General features: G+C 37.5%; 1 non-coding gene across 1 annotated transcript; it reads left to right on the forward strand.

Moving 5' to 3' along the window:
• Nucleotides 1-6,302: 6,302 nt before the first annotated feature.
• LOC126086395 (U6 spliceosomal RNA) lies at nucleotides 6,303-6,408 on the forward strand. The gene has a single exon (XR_007519486.1). It is a non-coding gene; the product is annotated as a U6 spliceosomal RNA (small nuclear RNA).
• The last annotated feature ends 9,507 nt before the right edge of the window (nucleotides 6,409-15,915 follow it).

The raw sequence follows: 15,915 nt of genomic DNA on the forward strand, positions 1-15,915 counted from the left end.
CCCACCTACTCACTCTCCAAGAAATATATTAATTCTTATTAAAGAAATCTGCTTAAAATAATCACATTTGTGCTTTGAAACATGGTGACTTTTTTTTCTTAATAACTTAGTAAAGTAAGTGTTGTAGTTCTGTGACACTGGCTTCCTGCTGCTATCGAGTCAGTTCCAACTCATAGCAACGCTGTAGAACAGAGTAGAACTGCCCCATAGTGTTTCCAAGGAGCTGCTGGTAGATTCAAACTGCCAACCTTTTAGTTAACAGCCAAGCTCTTAATCACTGCACCACCAGGGGTCCGTAACACGAGCTCCACCCAGGGCTCCTGAAACCTCTTCTTCCATTTTTCTTTGGAACCCTTATCCTGATACTTACTTTTTTGGCCTTGTACACTTTTTTTTTTTTTTTTACACTTTTTGGCACAAATAATTGATTTTTTTTTTTTTTTTTTAAGAGCACATTAATTTCTTCTAGATGCCTCTTTTGGGATTCAGTTATTTTTATCTGAGAAAAGCTATTGTATTTCTTACCTCTGCATTCCTGAGCAGGTCAACAAAAGATACCCGTTGCAGCCAGATTGATTCCGACTCGTAGCAACCATATACGACAGAGTAGATCACGTGATTCCACTTACATGAAATATCTAGAATAGGCAAGTTCATTCAAAATCGACTTGACGGCAACTGGTTTGGTTTTTTGGTTTGGGGCCAGGGAGTAGGCAGGCAAGAAAATGCTATTGAGATCTGGAATGATATCAACCCATTTAGTAAAACCGGCACCTAAGATAATCAGGCAGTCAGATAAAGTTCTCACTAAGCCTTTGATGTTAGATAAAGAGATTTGAGAACAGAACGCTGTTTGTGTGTCTTTGTTATATGTGTCTTTTTGTGACAGGAAATTATAAGACCTAAGAAATGATTGCCAGGTTTGTAAATGGAGTTAAAAGATTCATTTGTTTCTCAAATAAATAGGGAAAAGATAACACCGAAAAGTGCTTGAGAAAAAATAATTAACACTTAGTTTTGTGATAAGATCTTGTTCAAATCTCTGAACTTATTAAACTAACATCCATTAAATTCTTTCCATGACTTGGGGAAAAAGCAGAGCTGGAGTGGGGGGCGGTGTGGAGGATGATGCCCTCCTGGAAAAGCCTAAGGAGCTAAAAGCAAATAATATTCAGCCCTTTGTTGTTGTTGCCAGGTGCCCTCTAGTGGATTCTAACTCATAGCAACCCCATGTGACAGAGTAGAACTGCCCCAGAGGGTTTTCTTGGCTCTGATATTTACAGAGGCAGACTGCCAGGTCTTCCTCCCTCAGAACAGCTGGGTGGGTTAGAATGGCCAACCTTTAGATTAGTAGCCAAGTGGTTAATTGTCATGCCACCAGGGCTCCTTGGAAGGCTCCACCCCCCACAATCTTTCTATTCTATTTGATCTCAGTTGGTTCCATGATCCATTTCTTGCACCCACAATTTTTGCAAGACATTTATCTCTTTCTAAATTATTTGAGTAAAGTTAAATTCTTTACCCCACAGATGCAGTTCTTTTGTTCATAACCGTAGAACAATTGTAATGGTGGGGAATAGAAAATTTGACCTGCACTCCTTTATAAAATGGAGATAAAAGATGATTTCTGAAAAAATTTCCACTACTGAGGATGTAGAACTCTAATAACCCAAAGAAAAATCAAACCCATTGCCTTGGACTAGATTCCAACTCTTAGCCACCCTACAGGACAGAGTAGAACTTCCAAGGAGCTGTTGGTGGATTTGAACTGCTGACCTTCTGGTCAGCAGCCAAACTCTTAACCACTGAGCCACCAGGGCTCCAAAACTCTAATAGCAAAATCAAATTTAGAAATATAAAACTAACAAAAAAGCTCAAACCCTATGCCATTGAGTTGATTCTGACTCATGGCCACCCCATGTGTTGCATATGTTTCAGAGTAGAACTGCGCTCCATGGGGTTTTCTTGGCTGTAATCTTCATGGAAGCATATCACCAGGCCTTTCTTTTGCAGCCCTGTTGGGTGGGTTTGAACCACCAATGATTAGATTAGTACTGAGTGCAAACTGTTCCAACCAGGGACAATGTAGAAATCTATGTTATGGTAAACGAAGCCTTCACATTTTTACCTGTGAGTCTGTTTTTGGTACTGTATTGGAGGAGCCACATAGCCATAGGAGGGATCTTAGGGTTGCTTCCCTTTTAAGACATGAATATCATCCCCGTAACAAAAACCATTACCTGGGCTGATTCTTCTCCATGGAATGCTCTATCTTTGCACAACTAGGTCCCAGCTCAAACGTCATCTCTTCAGAGATCACCTTCCCTGAGCATACAATACATCTTTACTACTGTAATCGGATTGATTTTATTCACAACCACGATTACTAATTGCCATCAATAGATTCCAACTCATGACAACCTCATGTGTGCCGAGTAGCACCGCTGCATGTGGTTTTCAAGGCTGTGGCCTTTCGGAAGAGATCTCCAGGCCTGTTTCCTGAGGCTCCTCCGGGTGGGTTTAAACCACCAACCTTCCTGTTAGTAGCCGAGCACTTAACCAATTGTGCCACTCAGGGACTCCGTACTTACACACTAGCCTCAATTCATAATAAACTTGAAATAAGTTTATAGATTAGGTGTTTCAGTCTTTATTTTCATACTCTTCCATTAAACTACCAGCTGTATGATGTTATGGGCATTGTCTTTTTCATTGCTGGATTCCAAAATCCTGCAACAGTCTGGTAAATACTAGGAGGTCCACGCATAATTGTGGGTGAATGCATATATGAATGAATGTTTGCTTTTTCCAACTGCATTTTATTACAATTCTCCTCATCATTTCTTCAAAGCAAGTGGGTAAGGCATTATTTGACCCAAATTTATACTTTTGATGATTGAGATTATTAGATTGGTCGTTTTAAAGTATTTATCGGTTATAATATAAAATATTAAACAACCACTAATACATATTAAGACATAAGGAAAAATAACCATGTAAGGGAAGGGATAAACGGTCCAGAGGACCAACAGCGTTAGTAATGAAATCAGAGATGTAAAATCAATTTTACAGATCACTGTTACATGTATAATTAATTTGCCCAGTTATCTACATTGAATTGCAAAAGATTACTTGTTTTGCATGTACAAGAGTAAATAATTGATGAGTTTAAGCTGTTTAAGTAGAGTATAATATCTACATGAACCAATAAGTAGCCTTGTCAATTAAAGATTAGAAGCTGGGTTTTCATAACCCTGTGTGTATATATGTATAATATTTATGTGAGAAGGAACAAACTGCTCCTGACTTGTAAGACACTGTTTATTTGTTTTAAAGAAACAGAATTTTCCAATGAAATGATTCATTTAGCAGTAATAATCAATACCTAACTGGATATATCACGATTATCTACCTGGAACCCTGAAAAAACAGTACATAAAATTACATCGAATTTGGTTCAAATGTAGTATTAATCAATTTTTGCAAGTGTATGACTATTATTTTTTCATCTCTTAATTAAACGACTAATATACTGTGTTTACCTTGGAGTGACAGATGAAAAGTAAAACAAACAAAAATTATTCCATTATATTAAGTTCCAGTTGAGGTAATATTTAGGACAGTTTTCAAATCCTGGCAGGTTTCCAGCAGCTAAATTTGGCCCTCAAGTGGTCTTCAATTGGTTATTTTAAAGTTTTTATTTATTAGTTGAATTTTAATGTCTTTCGGAAGGATGCAGTCTTTCTATTTTACACCAATGCTATTTTCACCATTCCGTTATATAAATACTTCTTCACTTTGCAAATATATACCTGCCCAGTCCCACAAGGTATTTGATTTTTTATTAAAGCTCTGATGCGTGCTATAGGGTCACTATGAGTCAGAATCGACTCGACAGCACTGGGTTTGGTTTTGGTTTGGTGCGCTATCCATATTACAATTAGATACTTAAACATATAACAAGCCTCAATGTATCAGACCAAGCTAAGCAAACTTTTTAGAATTTTTTCTTACTTAATCCAGTTATATCTGTAATGTATTATCAACCATTTCTGCCTATAAATTTGAAAATAAATTTTATTATAGAATATGCTAAACTAGCCAGTGACTTCATAAGTACCAAGTAAATACAATGATACAGGTAGAAATACTGGTGAAATGGCTTTTTCATTTTGGTGTAAAACTACACAAAGGTGTGTAAATAAATATATGTAAAATTTAATCTTTAGTTTTCTGCAATCATTAATATTTATGCAATTTGCTTGGTTCTGTACTATATACTCGAAAACCCTGGTGGCATAGTGGTTAAGAGCTACAGCTGCTAACCAAATGGTCGGCAGTTCAGACCCACCAGCTACTCCTTGAAAACCCTGTGGGGCAGTTCTACCCTGTGCTATGGAGTCACTACAAGTAAAAATCAACTTGATAATAGTGGGTTTGGTCTGGGTATAGTATATACTCAGCTTCCTTATAATTTTCATGAAATATGTTATTCTCAAGCATCATAGGAAATACGTTACCAGAAAAGTGACACATATTATATAAATGTATGCTGGCATCAGTGAACAGTAGCTGTCTAGAAAAACATTGAATGAATAACTGTTAAATATTTTCATAGTTGTACATATTATATTTAAACAGATAATCTAAAGTAAGTAAGTAAGTGATAATTTATATAAATGATTACCGGCAAGTTGGATTTTTCTTAAGGGAGTTGCCAATACATCATTTCTTTGAATGATTTTAGATAATTCAAAGCAATTAATCCCTGGGAACGATGTTTTTAAAACATTTTTATAAGGTAATTATAATGAATTTGCAATTGATAGAAACATTCTGAATATGGTTGTTATTGTTGTCAAGTGGGTTCCGACTCCTATCCACAACAAAAGGAAACACTGCCCAGTCCTTCTCCATCCTCACAATCCTTGCTGTGTTTGAGCCCGTTGTTGCAGCCACTGTGTGGATTCATCTCATTGAACGTCTTCCTCTTTTTCACTGACTCTCTATCAAACATAATGTCCTTCTCCTGGAACTAGACCTTCCCAAAAATATGTCTAAAGTACATGAGACAAAGACTCACCATCCTCACTTCTAAGGAGCATTCTGGCTGTACTTCTTCTAAGACAGATTTGTTCTTTCTTCTGGTAGTCCATGGTATAGTCAATGTTCTTCGCTAACACCATAATTCAAAGGCGTCAATTCTTCTTCAGTCTTCCTCATTCATTGTCCAGCTTTCACAAGCATATGAGGCAATTAAAATAGATCAGGCCCACCTTAGTCCTCAAGGTGACATCTTTGTTTTTCATCACTTTATAGAGGTCTTTTGCAACAGAATTGCCTGATGTAATACGTCTTTTGATTTCTTGATTGCTTCTTCCATGGGCATTGATTGTGGATCCAAGTAAAATGCAATCCTTGACAACTTCAATCTTTTCTTTGTTTATCGTGATGTTGCTTATTGGTCCAGTTGTAAGGAATTTTTTATTTCTTTATGTTGAGGCGTAATCCAGACTGAAGGCTGTGGTCTTTGATCTTCATCAGTAAGTGTGGTAAGTCCTCTTGGCTTTCAGAAAGCAAGGTCGTGTCATCTGCATATCACAGGTTGTTAATAAGTCTTCCTCCAATGCTGATGCCACATTCTTCTTCATACAGTCCTAATTCTCGGATTACTTGCTCAGCACACAGATTGAATTAATATGGTGAAAGGATACAACACTGATGCACACTTTTCCTGATTTTAAACTAAGCAGCATCATTTTGGTCTGTTCGAAAGACTGCCTCTTCATCTACGTACAGGTTCCTCATGAGCAAATTAAGTATTCTGTAATTACCATTCTTCACAATATTTCCCATACTTTGTTATGATCCACACAAACAAATAGCTTGACATAGCCGATAAAACACAGGTAAACATCTTTCTGGCATTCCCTGCTTTCAGCCAGGATCCATCTTACATCAGCTATGATATCCCTGATACCACATCCTCTGCTGAATCTGGTTTGAATTTCTGGCAGTTCCCTGTCGATGTATCATTGCAACCATTTTTGAATGGTCTTCAGCAAAAATTTACTTGCTTATGATATTAATGACATTGTTTCACAATTTCTTCATTCTATTAAATCACCTTTCTTGGGAATGGGCACAAATGTGGATCTTTTCCAGTCAGTTGGCGAGGTAGGTGTCTGCCATATTTCTTGGTGTAGATTAGTGAGCATTTATAGCATTACATCAGTTTGTCGAAACATCTCAATTGGCATTCTGTTTTTTCCTGGAGTCTTGTTTTTTGCCATTCCTTCAGTGTGCACACTTCAGTAGCACATATAATAAAATGGAATGATACAGAGAAGATTAGCATGGCGCTTGTGCAAGGATGACAAGCAAATTAGTGAAGTGTTCCATATTTTTGGAGCCCTGGTGGCACAGTGGTTAGGACCTTGGCTGCTATCCCAAAGGCTGGCAGTTTGAATCCACAGCTGCTCCTTGGAAACCCTATGGTGCAGTTCTAATCTGTCCTATAGGGTCACTACTAATCGGAATCAACTTGATGGCAATGGGTTTTTTTGGTCAGTGCAGCTTGGATTTTTTCCTTCAGTACTGTCGGTTCTTGATCATAAGCTACCTGCTGAAATGGTTGAACAATGACCAATTCTTTTTGGTACAATGACTGTACTCTTTCCATCCTCTTTTGATGCTTCCCATGTTGTTCAATATTTTGCTTATAGAATCCATCAGTATTGGAACTTGAGGCTTGAATTTTTTCTTTAGTTCTTTCAGCTTCAGAAATTCCACGTGTCTTCTTCCTTTTGGTTTTCCAACTCCAGGTCTTCGCACATTTCATTATAATGCTTTACTTTGTCTCCTTGAGACATCCTTTGGACTCCTTTTTTTAGCTTTTACTTCATTATTTCTTCCATTTTCTTTAGCTACTCTATGTTCAAGAACAAGTTTCAGAGTGTGTTCTGACACCCATTTTGGTCTTTCTTCCCTGTTTTTTTTTTTTTTTTAATTAACTTTTATTAAGCTTCAAGTGAACGTTTACAAATCCAATCAGTGTGCCACATATAAGTTTACATACATCTTACTCCGTACTCCCACCTGCTCTTCCCCTATTGAGTCAGCCCTTTCAGTCTCTCCTTTCGTGACCATTTTGCCAGCTTCCCTCTCTCTCTATCCTCCCCATCCCCCCTCCAGACAAGAGTTGCCAACACAATCTCAAGTGACCACCTGATATAATTAGCTCACTCTTCATCAGCATCTCTCTCCCACCTGCTGACCAGTCCCTTTCATGTCTGATGAGTTGTCTTCGGGGATGGTTCCTGTCCTGTGCCGACAGAAGGTCTGGGGAGCATGGCTGCCAGGATTCCTCTAGTCTCAGTCAGACCATTAAGTTTGGTCTTTTTATGAGAATTTGGGGTCTGCATCCCACTGATCTCCAGCTCCCTCAGGAGTTCTCTGTTGTGCTCCCTGTCAGGGCAGTCATCGATTGTGGCCGGGCACCAACTAGTTCTTCTGGTCTCAGGATGATGTAGGTCTCTGGTTCATGTGACCCTTTCTGTCTCTTGGGCTCCTAGTTGTCGTGTGACCTTGGTGTTCTTCATTTTCCTTTGCTCCAGGTGGGTTGAGACCAATTGATGCATCTTAGATGGCCGCTTGTTAGCATTTAAGACCCCAGACGCCACATTTCAAAGTGGGATGCAGAATGTTTTCATAATAGAATTATTTTGCCAATTGACTTAGAAGTCCCCGCAAACCATGTTCCCCAGACCCCCGCCCCTGCTCCGCTGACCTTTGAAGCATTCATTTTATCCCGGAAACTTCTTTGCTTTTGGTCCAGTCCAATTGAGCTGACCTTCCATGTATTGAGTGTTGTCTTTCCCTTCACCTAAAGCAGTTCTTATCTACTGATTAATCAATAAAAAACCCTCTCCCTCCCTCCCTCCCTCCCCCCTTCGTAACCACAAAAGTATGTGTTCTTCTCAGTTTTTACTATTTCTCAAGATCTTATAATAGTGGTCTTATACAATATTTGTCCTTTTGCCTCTGACTCATTTCGCTCAGTATAATGCCTTCCAGGTTCCTCCATGTTATGAAATGTTTCACAGATTCGTCACTGTTCTTTAATGATGCGTAGTATTCCATTGTGTGAATATACCACAATTTTTTTACCCATTCATCCATTGACGGACACCTTGGTTGCTTTCAGCTTTTTGCTATTGTAAACAGAGCTGCAATAAACATGGGTGTGCATATATCCGTTTCTGTGAAGGCTCTTGTATCTCTAGGGTATATTCTGAGGAGTGGGATTTCTGGGTTGTATGGTAGTTCTATTTCTAACTGTTTAAGATAACGCCAGATAGATTTCCAAAGTGGTTGTACCATTTTACATTCCCACCAGCAGTGTATAAGAGTTCCAATCTCTCCTCAGCCTCTCCAACATTTATTATTTTGTGTTTTTTGGATTAATGCCAGCCTTGCTGGTGTGAGATGGAATCTCATCGTAGTTTTAATTTGCGTTTCTCTAATGGCTAATGATCGAGAGCATTTTCTCATGTATCTTTTGGCTGCCTGAGTATCTTCTTTAGTGAAATGTGTGTTCATATCATTTGCCCACTTCTTGATTGGACTGTTTGTCTTTTTGTGGTTGAATTTTGACAGAATCATGTAGATTTTAGAGATCAGGCGCTGGTCGGAGATGTCATAGCTGAAAATTCTTTCCCAGTCTGTAGGTGGTCTTTTTACTCTTTTGGTGAAGTCTTTAGATGAGCATAGGTGTTTGATTTTTAGGAGCTCCCAGTTATCGGGTTTCTCTTCATCATTTTTGGTAATGTGTTGTATTCTGTTTATGCCTTGTATTAGGGCTCCTAGGGTTGTCCCTATTTTTTCTTCCATGATCTTTATCGTTTTAGTCTTTATGTTTAGGTCTTTGATCCACTTGGAGTTAGTTTTTGTGCATGGTGTGAGGTATGGGTCCTGTTTCATTCTTTTGCAAATGGATATCCAGTTATGTCAGCACCATTTGTTAAAAAGACTATCTTTTCCCCAATTAATTGACACTGGTCCTTTGTCAAATATCAGCTGCTCATATGTGGATGGATTTATATCTGGGTTCTCAATTCTGTTCCATTGGTCTATGTGCCTGTTGTTGTACCAGTACCAGGCTGTTTTGACTACTGTGGCTGTATAATAGGTTCTGAAATCAGGTAGAGTGAGGCCTCCCACTTTCTTCTTCTTTTTCAGTAATGCTTTGAGTATCCGGGGCTTCTTTCCCTTCCATATGAAATTGGTGATTTGTTTCTCTATCCCCTTAAAATATGACATTGGAATTTGGATCGGAAGTGCGTTATATGTATAGATGGCTTTTGGTAGAATAGACATTTTTACTATGTTAAGTCTTCCTATCCATGAGCAAGGTATGTTTTTCCACTTAGGTATGTCCTTTTGAATTTCTTGTAGTAGAGCTTTGTAGTTTTCTTTGTATAGGTCTTTTACATCCTTGGTAAGATTTATTCCTAAGTATCTTATCTTCTTGGGGGCTACTGTGAATGGTATTGGTTTGGTTATTTCCTCTTCGGTGTTCTTTTTGTTGATGTAGAGGAATCCAAGGGATTTTTGTATGTTTATTTTATAACCTGAGACTCTGCCAAACTCTTCTATTAGTTTCAGTAGTTTTCTGGAGGATTCCTTAGGGTTTTCTGTGTATAAGATCATGTCATCTGCAAATAGTGATAACTTTACTTCCTCCTTGCCAATCCGGATACCCTTTATTTCTTTGTCTAGCCTAATTGCCCTGGCTAGGACTTCTAGCACGATGTTGAATAAGAGCGGTGATAAAGGGCATCCTTGTCTGGTTCCCGTTCTCAAGGGAAATGCTTTCAGGTTCTCTCCATTTAGAGTGATATTGGATGTTGGCTTTGCATAGATGCCCTTTATTATGTTGAGGAATTTTCCTTCAATTCCTATTTTGGTAAGAGTTTTTATCATAAATTGGTGTTGGACTTTGTCAAATGCCTTTTCTGCATCAATTGATAAGATCATGTGGTTTTTGTCTTTTATTTATGTGATGGATTACATTCATGGTTTTTCTGATATTAAACCAGCCTTGCATACCTGGTATAAATCCCACTTGATCAGGGTGAATTATTTTTTTGATGTGTTGTTGGATTCTGTTGGCTAGAATTTTGTTGAGGATTTTTGCATCTATGTTCATGAGGGATATAGGTCTATAATTTTCTTTTTTTGTAATGTCTTTACCTGGTTTTGGTATCAGGGAGATGGTGGCTTCATAGAATGAGTTAGGTAGTATTCCGTCATTTTCTTTGCTTTGAAATACCTTCAGTAGTAGTGGTGTTAACTCTTCTCTGAAAGTTTGGTAGAACTCTGCAGTGAAGCCGTCCGGGCCAGGGCTTTTTTTTGTTGGGAGTTTTTTGATTATCGTTTCAATCTCTTTTTTTGTTATGGGTCTATTTAGTTGTTCTACTTCTGAATGTGTTAGTTTAGGTAGGTAGTGTTTTTCCAAGAATTCGTCCTTTTTTTCTAGGTTTTCAAATTTGTTAGAGTACAATTTTTCGTAGTCATCCGAAATGATTCTTTTAATTTCATTTGGTTCTGTTGTGATGTGGTCCTTCTCGTTTCTTATTCGGGTGATTTGTTTCCTTTCCTGTATTTCTTTAGTCAGTCTAGCCAATGGTTTATCAATTTTGTTAATTTTTTCAGAGTACCAGCTTTTGGCTTTGTTAATTCTTTCAATTGTTTTTCTGTTCTCTAATTCATTTAGTTCAGCTCTAATTTTTATTATTTGTTTTCTTCTGGTGCCTGATGGATTCTTTTGTTGCTCAGTTTCTATTTGTTCAAGTTGTCGGGACAGTTCTCTGATTTTGGCTCTTTCTTCTTTTTGTATGTGTGCATTTATCGATATAAATTGGCCTCTGAGCACTGCTTTTGCTGTGTCCCAGAGGTTTTGATAGGAACTATTTTCATTCTCGTTGCATTCTATGAATTTCCTTATTCCCTCCTTGATGTCTTCTATAACCCAGTCTTTTTTCAGGAGGGTATTGTTCATTTTCCAAGTATTTGATTTCTTTTCCCTAGTTTTTCTGTTATTGATTTCTAGTTTTATTGCCTTGTGGTCTGAGTAGATGCTTTGTAATATTTCGATGTTTTGGACTCTGCAAAGGTTTGTTTTATGACCTAATATGTGGTCTATTCTAGAGAATGTTCCATGTGCACTAGAAAAAAAAGTATACTTTGCAGCAGTTGGGTGGAGAGTTCTGTATAAGTCAATGAGGTCAAGTTGGTTGATTGTTGTAAGTAGGTCTTCCGTGTCTCTATTGAGCTTCTTACTGGATGTCCTGTCCTTCTCCGAAAGTGGTGTGTTGAAGTCTCCTACTATATATGTGGAGGTGTCTATCTCACTTTTCAATTCTGTTAAAATTTGATTTATGTATCTTGCAGCCCTGTCATTGGGTGCATAAATATTTAATATGGTTATGTCTTCCTGATCAGTTGCCCCTTTTATCATTATATAGTGTCCTTCTTTATCCTTTGTGGTGGATTTAAGTCTAAAGTCTATTTGATCAGAAATTAATATTGCTACTCCTGTTCTTTTTTGCTTATTGTTTGCTTGATATATTTTTTTCCATCCTTTGAGTTTTAGTTTGTTTGTGTCTTTAAGTCTAAGGTGTGTCTCTTGTAGGCAGCATATAGATGGATCGTGTTTCTTTATCCAGTCCGTGACTCTCTGTCTCTTTATTGGTGCATTTAGTCCATTTACATTCAGTGTAATTATAGATAAATAAGTTTTTAGTGTTGTCATTTTGATGCCTTTTCATGTGTGTTGTTGGCAATTTCATTTTTCCACATACTTTTTTGTGCTGAGACATTTTTCTTAGTAAATTGTGAGATCCTCATTTTCATAGTGTTTGACTTTATGTTAGTTGAGTCGTTACATTTTTCTTGGCTTTTATCTTGAGTTATGGAATTGTTATACCTTTTTGTGGTTACCTTATTATTTACCCGTATTTTTCTAAGTAAAAACCTAACTTGTAACGTTCTATATCGCCTTGTATCACTCTCCATCTGGCAGTGCAATGCCTCTTGTATTTAGTCCCTCTTTTTGATTATTGTGATCTTTTACCTATTGACTTCCATGATTCCCTGTTATGTGTATTATTATTATTTTTTTTAATTAATGTTAATTTGTTTGTTTTTGTGATATCCCTATTTGAGTTGATATCAGGACATTCTGTTTTGTGACCTTGTATTGTGCTGGTATCTGATATTATTGGTTGTCTGACCAAACAATATCCTTTAGTATTTCTTGTAGCTTTGGTTTGGTTTTTGCAAATTCTCTAAACTTGTGTTTATCTGTAAATATCTTAATTTCACCTTTCTATTTCAGAGAGAGTTTTGCTGGATATATGATCCTTGGCTGGCAGTTTTTCTCCTTCAGTGCTCTGTATATGTCGTCCCATTCCCTTCTTGCCTGCATGGTTTCTGCTGAGTAGTCTGAACTTATTCTTATTGATTCTCCTTTGAAGACCTTTCTTTTCTCCCTGGCTGCTTTTAAAATTTTCTGTTTGTCTTTGGTTTTGGCAAGTTTGATGATAATATGTCTTGGTGTTTTTCTTTTTGGATCAATCTTAAATGGGGTTCGATGATCATCTTGGATAGATATCCTTTTGTCTTTCATGATGTCAGGGAAGTTTTGTGTCAGGAGTTCTTCAACTATTTTCTCTGTGTTTTCTGTCCCCCCTCCCTGTTCTGGGACTCCAATCATCCGGAAGTTATCCTTCTTGATAGAGTCCCACATGATTCTTAGGGTTTCTTCATTTTTTTTTAATTCTTTTATCTGATTTTTTGTCAGCTATGTTGGTGTTGATTCCGTGGTCCTCCAGAGGTCCCGGTCTGCGTTCTAATTGCTCGAGTCTGCTCCTCTGACTTCCTATTGCGTTGTCTAATTCTGTAATTTTATTGTTAATCTTTTGGATTTCTACATGCTGTCTCTCTATGGATTCTTGCAACTTATTAATTTTTGCACTATGTTCTTGAATAATCTTTTTGAGTTCTTCAACAGTTTTATTGGTGTGTTCCTTCGCTTTTTCTGCAGTTTGCCTTATTTCGTTTGTGATATCTTTAAGCATTCTGTAAATTAGTTTTTTATATTCTGTATCTGATAATTCCAGGATTGTATCTTCATTTGGGAAAGATTCTGATTCTTTTGTTTGGGGGGTTGTAGAAGCTGTCATGGTCTGCTTCTTTATGTGGTTTGATATGGACTGCTGTCTCCGAGCCATCACTGGGAAACTAGTTTTTCCAGAAAATCTGACTGGTACGCTGGCTGCAGGATCTGAAAACAATCGCTGCCTCCCCGTATTTGTTCATTCTCCGTCTCTAAATCTGTGTTTGTTGTTCAGGGTTCGTAGATTGTTATGTATGTGATCGATTCACTTGTTTTTCCAAGTCTTTGTTGCAATAGGGATCTGCGGTAGCGTCCACCTAGTCTGCCATCTTGGCCCCGCCTCTCTTCCCTGTTTTTTAATGACCTTTTGCTTTCTTCATATATGATGTCTTTGATGTCATGAATCTGGTTAGTAGAATCTTAAAAAGTAATATCTGAAGTTAAAAAAAATCTTAATAAAAATTTATTGTCCAACTGTAAATAGTATGAGTTTCAAAAAATAAGTTTTCCTAGCTGGAAAGTTGTTAACAAAAGCACAAATATGATGAAGCTCCCAGGAAAAGTAAATCAAATTTAGTAAGCATTTGTTAACTGTAAAATATTCAGAAAAATAGTAATGTTTTGCTATTCTGCTTTGTACTTGGCATATTACACCCATTTCTCTATGATAAGTAGTTCTTCAAAGTATTAATATGAAACCACAGAAGAACTTTTTTTTTTTTTTACCTCCAAATATTCCACCATCCTAAAGGAGCACCGATGGCACAATGGTTAAGCTCTCAGCTGCTAATCAAAAAGTTGTTAGTTCAAACCCACAAGATGCTCTGTGGGAGAAAGATGTGGCAGCCTGTTTCTGTAAAGATTACAGCCTTGGAAACTCTATGGGGTGGTTTCCCTTTATCCTATATGGTCACTATGAGTTGGAATAGACTCAGTGGCGACAGGTTTAGTTTAAAAACCCAGAACGTTTAGTTTAAAAGAAAAAAGTTTAGCTTAGTTTATTTTTGTTACTGCCATCCTACAAGTTGTCTTAACGAGAAAACAGCAAGTCATCTCTTTTTGGCCTTTCGACCCTGCATCTAATCAATCCTCAACTTCCGTTTATGTTTTCAGATAATATGATTTTGTATATAGAAAAACAAGGAATCCATTACAAAAAAAATATCTATTCAAACCAAAAAGCAAGTTCAGCAAATTTGAAATGTTGAAGGTAATTCAGGTTATACTCTAGAGAATTGACTGGGAGTAGAGTAGATGACTGAATGTGTGCAAAGTAAATAAGAGGCCTTTGTTTAATGGAGGTGAAAGGTAATGGAGGATTAAACAGAAGTTTTTGAAGGGAAGGTACAAGGAACATGATTAATTTGAGTCTTCTCTCCTTTTATGTTGTTCAGTCTATCTTAAGATTTGTCAATTTTGTTTATCTCTTTAGAGAAACTTCATGGCACAAGACCTGGGGTGCAGACAGCAGCCCACTGCCCTCAGAGTGATGCCTCTCCTCTTTGAGCAGGTGTTGGGGTCTGGTCTTCCTGGCTTGCCGCCCAGCATGGAAACTCTGTCCCATGAGCAAAGAGCCTCAGTATTCTCAACGTGCTGAAGGTTGGAGCTTCCACTCTTTGAGTGAGGGCTAAGGTGGGGGTAGGGAATAAAGGGGTAAATAGCCTTACGCCTTTGGCCATGTCTGACGTTCCTTGGAAACTCTATGGGGGCAGTTCTACTCTGTCCTATAGAGTCACTATGAGTCAGAATCGACTCAACAACGCTGGATCTGGGTTTACCCTGAATAAAAGGAAACATGGTGGTGCAGCTTTTACCATGCTGAGCTGGAGGAAGGGAGGACAGGGTAGTCTCAAATGCCACAGACAATTGCTGTTCTTACTGAGATTTGGGAGATTTTCATGAATTTATTTTTCACTATTTTCTGTATGCCTTAGGACAATTTCTACAGTGTTAAATTATTATTTTTTAAATAATTTCCCCCAGTTTAGGGAGAGAGTCCTCACTCCTTCATTATAGAAGTCAGTCTCAAATTTCCCTCTTTTAGTTAATTTTGGGTTCTCAGAAGCATCTTCTGATAGTGTACTACTATACTTAACATAAAACAAAAAACAAAACAAAAACCTAAGTACCTTTAAAGGAATTAAAATCTGAAGAATTACAAATCAAAGGCATGGATTTTGGTATTTTACCTGGGATGCCAAGCAGAGCTTGGACACAAAAAACTATGGATAACCTGTCATTCAAGTGATTTTTTTGTGTGATGTCAGGCAAAAAAATGTTATCATCAGCATATGCACAAACTTGAAAGACTCTTATATGTGTATTTAATAATAATTTTCTTTAGGTAAATTGAAACAATGAATAAATGTTGCCTGTTTTTGACAATTTCAACGTGCATCACTTTTTCCCCCACATCCCCAGGTGCGCTACAGAATTCCCTTTCTGCCAAGCCACACTGCCAAACACATAACATGCACACTAAAACCAGTGGCTGAATTTAACTGTCAAGGCACATTTTAGACATTTAATATTGGAAGCAAAACAACTGAAATTTGGCCATGGAGGGTGGGCAACTGGAGTGAATAATAATAAAAAAAAAAAAAGTAGAAATTCTTTTGCTGATGTTTTAGCCATAAGATTAACATTTTTTCCCATGAAGCCCATCAAAATTTCCTTTTGCTTAATAAAGAAACCAAAGTAATGGGGTATGAATTAATTGAGTACTTCATCGTTAC

This window comes from Elephas maximus, chromosome 11 (genome assembly GCF_024166365.1).
Source record: "Elephas maximus indicus isolate mEleMax1 chromosome 11, mEleMax1 primary haplotype, whole genome shotgun sequence".
NCBI classification, from domain to species: domain Eukaryota; kingdom Metazoa; phylum Chordata; class Mammalia; order Proboscidea; family Elephantidae; genus Elephas; species Elephas maximus.